We start from the raw sequence: 7,586 nt of genomic DNA, 5'->3' as shown, positions 1-7,586 counted from the left end.
TTGGCCGACTTGTCCAGTTAAGTAAATAATTATTATAACATAAAATATGAATAAATATTGCTACAAATTAAATTAAAATTGAGTAGAAAAGAAAAAAAAGAAAATGAATTAAATAAGAAATTATGACATCACATGATGTCATTAGTGTGCCTCCACCCAATCACATAGTGACACATGGCTATAACTCACTTAAAATGAGTTAAATGGGCAGAAATGAAAGAAAAAAAAATCAGATTTCTTTTTCCTTTCTTCTTCCATCTGTAGCCCTCCCTTCTCCCTTCCACCATTAAAGCTTCACCAAGCATGAGTTCACGACCCAAATCACCCCAAAACCCTAGCTTTCCTTCACAAATATTTACCCTTACACCTAGAGCAAGTCTTGGGCAGCAAAAAGAAAGAGAAAAAGAAGAGTTCTCAAGCTTTGGGAATTAACTAAATCAAGGTTAGTATCCAATTCTTACTCTTTTTGCTTTAATTCATGTTCAATGGCATGAATTGTGTAAGAAATATAAGGAAATAAAGCAAACAAGTGTGTGTGTGCAACTTACAATTTTTGGCAGCTAGGGTTAGCTAGGGTTTGATGATTTTGCTTGGTAGAAAAATGGTTATGAGCAGCCTTTGGTAGTGGATGGGGTATTGAACATAATTAAGTAAGTGAAATGCAAGAATTGTGCATCTATGAAATGAAAAAAAAATTGGACACTTGAACAATTCTAGGGTTTGATCATGTGATGGTTCATTAACCTTGTAATGGTAAATTTGTGACCATTTGAATGTGTATGATGAGGAAACAAAGTGAGTTGAGGCTTGGCATTTGTGTATGGGTGAGCTGCCTTGGCTGACCTGCAGGACTGAGCATGAGTCCAGCAGGTTTGGGCAGTTATAAATGGAAGTGTAGAGGTTCAATTGGCGCAAGGAAAATTGGACATGAAACTAGACACATAATGGCACCACTTTGGTGAAGAAACCCTACCCAGAAAACCAAACCAAATTGGCCTAAAAATTGCCCTAATCCAGGTGACTCGCATTCTGCCTAGGCAAAATGACCAAATGAATAGTATTTATTCATTTGGTCATAACTCAGTGTAGAAAGGTCCAATTGACCTGAAATTTTACCAAAAAGAAGCTGAGACATATACCTACAACTTTCATGAAGAACACAAATCCAAATTCTAACCATAACGTAGTCAAATTGCCAACCAAACTTAGGTTACCAAATCTGGCAGAACCAGTTTTGCCCAGAATTTTGGATTCTGTCCAATCCGGCCAGTTATGGTGTTTAGGCCATAACTTGAGCTACAAAACTCCAAATGGAGTGATTCAAAAAAGGAAATGTAACTAGACAAAATAAAGAACAACTTTCATGAAGACAATTTTTCCAAATTCCTACTGTACAAATGACATGGAACAGTAAATATGAGGCTTGAAATTTGAAAATTTTGAATAACTAACACTAAGCTTTGAAATGGTATTGGCAACCAATACCAACAACTTTAGAATGCAAAATGTGGTATGTTGAGAGTATTAGAACCAATGTACCTATTGTCTATGCAAAAGTCAATATTTTAGTTGACTAATGAAATGAATAGTAACACCTAAACTTAAATTTCAAGAATTGTACATTTTAAAAGTGTAACATGCCCTAGTACACCTAGCAAGATTGGTTTGGATAGGTTGGCATGCCAATAGGGTTCAGTTAGCAGTACTGCAAATGGCATTATGCCATTCTGTGATTTTATGACTTTTAGCCATTCTGACATTGTGATGATACTTGGCCTTGTGCCTAATATTTATTACAGGTCATTAGCTGTTCTGTTGCACACCAGGAGATACATATGTGACCGATGGTGTGACGACCCGAGGTACTTGATACCCAGTGCTAGTTTACCCGTTTATCTAGTCCAGTCATCCAGTATAGGTTACTTGGGCAACTAAAAATGGAAGTGAATAAATTTAATGAAATTATGAGTATAACAAGTACAAAATAAATAAGATTACCAATAATGATCAAAAAATTGTCTGCATAAGACATCAGAATATGCACTGCATATTTATTTTCTGTTATTTCTTTTTATTTTATTATTGGCACCACTAAGCATTATTGCTTAGCGCGTTGCTTTTGCCATGCGTAGGTTCTAGATAGACCGACTGAGAGCCCAGTAGACCACAGACTGGGTGAGACCTTCTGCAGCTCTGCATAGTGTCCGTGTCACCTCACCGTCATCAGTGCATTGGTAGGACACTAGGTTTTATTTTGGTATTTTGTAATTAACTTTTATTTTCTCATGTGTAATTAAGACTTATGTAATGTATTTTGGTATTGATGTAAATAATGGAAATTGTGTTTATGAATGAAAAAGTGAATATTTATTTATGACTTTTATATAAATATCATGTGAAATGAATGAATGAGAAATGGGAGTATATTTAAGAAAGATTGAGATTTTGTTGATGAAATGGAGTTTGGGATTGATTGATTAAAAATTTTGGAAGTGTTTTCATAGGTTCCGAAGAACTGTTTTCTTCATTTTTAGCGGGTACTCTGCCAGATTTTCTATAAAATTTGTGGAATCTCAAATAAATTGATGTTTTCCATAAATGACTTAAATAAATTATACTTCACCAATTGTACTTCATAACTATGAAAAAAATAAATAAGAGAGGATAAAAAAATAATTGAAATAAAATATGGTGTTCTGGTACACTGTGGCATGTCATGCTCGGCAACACTGTAGACGGGTAAGGGGTGTCACAAGTAATCCATTATAAAAATTTTTCACTAATAGCCAATCTTCTATGCCATGGTGTGGACATTCCCTCTGCAGGTCTTTATATCTTTCCCATGTGTCATAGAGTGATTCTCCTTCCTTTTGTCTGAAGGTGTTGAGCTCAAGCCTTAGTTTTGCAGTCTTTGCAGGTGGAAAATACCTTACTAGAAAAGCTTGAGAAAGGTTCTCCCAAGTAGTGAACGTTCCAACCGATTGAGAAAGTAACCACTTCCTTGCTCTGTCTCGATGGGAGAATGGGAATGCTCTGAGTCTTATTGCTTGATCAGACACTCCATTCATCTTGAATGTATCACATAGGGCAAGAAAGCATTGGAGGTGATAGTGAGGGTCTTCTGTAGGTGAACCTGCAAACTGGGTTTGTTGAATCATTTGGAGCCATGCTAGTTTTAATTCAAAGTTGTTGGCTTCCACTGTGGGTCTAGTGACACTAGGCTGAAATCCTTGGACAGATGGAGCTCCGTAGTCTCTCAAGAGTTTTGGTTTGTCATTATTATCGGCCATGGTTGGAATTTCAGGATCTCCTTGACCATGCTCTTGATATTTCCTTTCCCTCCTGATGGCTTTCAGAGTTCTGTCTATCTCCGGATCACAGTCTAAAATTTCTTCTTCTGGCCTTGTTCTGGTCATATACCAGATTGAGCACCTAAGAGAAAAGAAGAAAAATATAATCAGTAAAATAAAATTATATAATAAATATAATTGCCTAAATCAGCTAAATTGCCTATCGCTTGATATCACTATAGCCAAAGAATCCCTAGCAACGGCGCCAAAAACTTGTTTGCTGGTTTTACAACCCCGCAAGTGCACGGATCGCTAACAAGTAATAAAGTGATAAGTAGAGTATCGTTCCCACAAGGACCTTTGTTTAGCAAGTACCAATCTACACCGTAATTTTGACTTTTTAGGCTATCGAATATTTAGGGAATGAAGTTTGTTAACTTTAAACACTAGAATAGTAAACTTAAAATGAAGTAATCTATTTTTGGAACAATTCTGGAGTTAAGATTTCACACTTGAATCTTATTAGGGATGTTATCTCGTTTATTTACTGAATTGAGGATCATTTTCCTTGATGGAAATTAGCCCTAAGTTATCATAAATCCTCTCTCAAGGCATCTAGGGTGTATTTTAATTAACTCAAACCCTACTTTCGTGGTGATCAAATTAATTAAAATCCTTTAAGACCTTTTACCAATTTTTAGGTTCCACAGAGGTATCAGCCTATGTCTAGGTCAGAATTCCTAGGTTTAAGATCTTGATTTTCTAATGTTAATCTTCACCTTTCAGTCCTTCAATCAACATCTACAATCATGTCCAAGTGGGTACCAGCACATAGCATGCATTAAGATCACAAGAAATTAAATCAAGAAACGAATCTCAAATCCAGTAAATAAAACTTAATGTTCATCCATAATAATAATTACAAGCATTACTCTCCCAAATCCAAAATAAGGAAACTACTCACTCATGGTGAGTTCAGCAAACATCATGATAAAAGGTCATTAAATATTTAATTTTAATTAATATTAACAATTTTATAAATATTAATATATTGTTTTATTGAAATAAAAATGTGCTTGTAATAATAAAGATATAAATAATGAATAAATTAATTAGGTTTAAAATTAACTGTTTTTAATATTTTTTTTGTTAGTATTAGTCTTCAATTAAGATTAAATAATTTTTTTAAGTTGATCATTTAACCAATTTTAAAATTAAAAATAATGTTTGGATGTTTTATATTATTTTTATTTTCATTTTTAAAATTATAGTCATTAATATATAATTTTAATTAATATTCATAATTTTATAAATATTAATATATTGTTTTATCAAAAAAATCTTGGATGGGAATTAATTAAAAAATAATATGTAACTAATAAATATTTTTAAATATATATAATAAATAATTAATTGTAAATAAAAATTAAAAAATTAGATACTAATAAACTATTTTACTTAATATTGTAATACGATCAAATTATATTATTTATTTTTTATTTATTAATTTTCTATTTTAGGTAATTAATTCTTGTAAAATTTTATATTTTATTGAAGTTAAGTATAAATAGGATTAAGAATTTTAAGTTTATATTAACCATAAAATTAGGAATTTTAAATTTATACAAACTTTAAAATTAATTTAAATAATAAAAATATAATTATAATTAATTTTAAGAATAAATGACAATTTAAGTAAAGCCAATATTTCCCCTTCCTCCTTAATATATACATAAGAATAAATTAATTAGGTTTAAATTTAATTGTCTTTAATATTTTTTATTAGTATTGAAAATAATTAAAATTAAATAAAATTCTTTTTAAGTTTTTTATTCAATAAATTTTAAAATTAATAATAATCTTTAGATGATTTATATTATTTTTATTGTTTTTATAAATTATAGTCATAAAAATATTTAATTTTAATTAATATTTATAAATTTTAAATGTTAATATATTATTTATTGAAATAAAAAAAATCTTATATGAAAATTAACTTATAAAAATAATATGCAACTAATAAAATATCTTTCAATATATATATATAAATATATATATATATATATAAATATATATATATATATATAATAATTAATTATAAATAAAAATTTAAAAATTAGATGCTAATAAACTATTTTACTTAATATTGTAATACGATCAAATTATTTTATTTATTTATTAATTTCTTATCTTAGTTAATTACTTAATGTAAAATTTTATATTTAATTAAAATTAAATATAAATAGGACTAATAATTTTAAATTTATATTAATTCTAAAATTAAGAATTTTAAATTTATACAAATTTTAAAATTAATTTAAATAATAAAAATATAATTATAATTAATTTTAAGATTGAAAGGCAACTCAGGCAAAACTAAGCTAATATTCGCCCTCCTTTATACATTTATATATAATATAGATATATCAATATAAATTAATTGCATTTTTTTTTATTTTTCACTTATTAGTTTCTTACTTTAATTAATTACTTCTTATAATATTTTTTGTTTAATTGAAGTTAATTATAATTATTATTAAGAATTTTAAATTTATATGACTTCTAAAATTAACAATTTTAAATTTTCACAAACATTAAAATTAACTTAAATAATAAAAATATAATTACAATTAATTTGAGGAATAAATGGCATTTTTGGCAAAACTAATATTCTCCCTTCCCACATTTATATATAATATAGACTATGTAAAAGTATAAATAAACCTATTTTTTTGAGATGAAAACAAAATTTTAAATCTTAAACTTTAATTGAAAAATCAGCTATATCTCTATATTTTTATTTGAATCCACTAAATTCTTCACCTGTACGAATTGCACAATTTCAAAATTATGAAAAAAAACTTTCCTAAAAATTTTTCAAATGAAACAGATGGAAACTATTTTTATTATGGTAAAATAATAATTTAAAATATTATTAAGCATATAAAAAAGAGAAAAGATTTTTTTAATGTCTAAATTATAGAATAAAATTAATTAAATTTATTGATAAAATTAATTGAAATCGTAAAAATTAAAAATGATTGGATAAATCGATTGAAATAACCAAGATTAAAATTATTGAAATAATTTTAATTTAATATATATATATACACACACTTATTTAATTTAATATTATTGTAATGAAATCATTAATTTTTCATGAGAATGTAAAATTAAAGATAATTTCTTATGGCTATTTTTTTTATTTTTCATTTAAATCAAATATTTTAATTAAAATTTGTTTATGAAATTCAATATTTTTTTCAAAAATTACTATAAATTGGTGTTAGAATAATTATTGTTATTAAAAATTTATATTGCAATATTACAGAAAAAACTTTATAATATATTTTTAGTATTTGTCAATGTGATAATCTAAAATTTTCTTATTTGAGTTACTAAAATATTTTACTTTCTATTTTTCAATTAACTTGATTAATAATATATAGATTTTGACAAAATAAAATTGGAAATTTTTAGATATAAATTATTTTTAACCATCATTTATAGGTTCTACTTTTTAGTCGAATTGAATAATTATTTAATAAAAATCATGAAAATTAAAATAGAATTTATCACCTATATAACATTAATTTTTAAATCAAAAAATCAAAAAATTCATTTACATAGAAAGATTAGTGATATGTTAAAATAATTGATTGGGATTTATTAAATAAAGACTTATTTTCACTCTCTCTAATTTTTTGATTAAATTTTTATTATATTGAATTATTTTATCATCAATATTTACATGACTTTTTTTTGAAATTATTTTATCAATTTTTTATAATATAAATTTATAGAAAGTAATAATTATGGACTATCAAATTCACAAATTTTATATTGTAAATATCTAACTAACTTAAAATCACAAATTTTATATTGTAAATATCTAACTAACTTATCATATATAAATGATATGTTCATTTTATTCACCTATATATTAAAAGAAACCTATTATTTTGTTAAATAAATTAATTGATAAGATATTTAAGAAAAGTAATTACTATCTAATACATTTGTAATATATGTAAAAGTAAGAAGGGGAATAATGGGATTACCAAATATCTTTAATTTTTAAAATTATTTATAATTATATTTTTTATTTTTTAAAAAATGTATTTTAAGTAAAATAAAAATTAAATATTATTAGTTATAAAATTCTTATTGTATTAGGTCTCAAAATTAACTATCATAATTTTTATTAAAAAAAATTAAAATAGAAGGGATATTCTATTGAAGGCTACCTAAACCATTCGGATATTTCAATAGGGTAATTCCCAGGTATTTTTTTTC

General features: G+C 26.1%; 1 non-coding gene across 1 annotated transcript; it reads left to right on the top strand.

Moving 5' to 3' along the window:
• The first annotated feature begins 2,796 nt into the window (after nt 1–2,796).
• On the top strand, nt 2,797–2,903 carry LOC131170980 (small nucleolar RNA R71). The gene has a single exon (XR_009141740.1). It is a non-coding gene; the product is annotated as a small nucleolar RNA R71 (small nucleolar RNA).
• The last annotated feature ends 4,683 nt before the right edge of the window (nt 2,904–7,586 follow it).

This window comes from Hevea brasiliensis, chromosome 11 (assembly GCF_030052815.1).
Source record: "Hevea brasiliensis isolate MT/VB/25A 57/8 chromosome 11, ASM3005281v1, whole genome shotgun sequence".
Taxonomy (NCBI): domain Eukaryota; kingdom Viridiplantae; phylum Streptophyta; class Magnoliopsida; order Malpighiales; family Euphorbiaceae; genus Hevea; species Hevea brasiliensis.
Note: the sequence above shows the minus strand (reverse complement) of the source record. Positions and strands in the feature narration are given on the sequence as shown.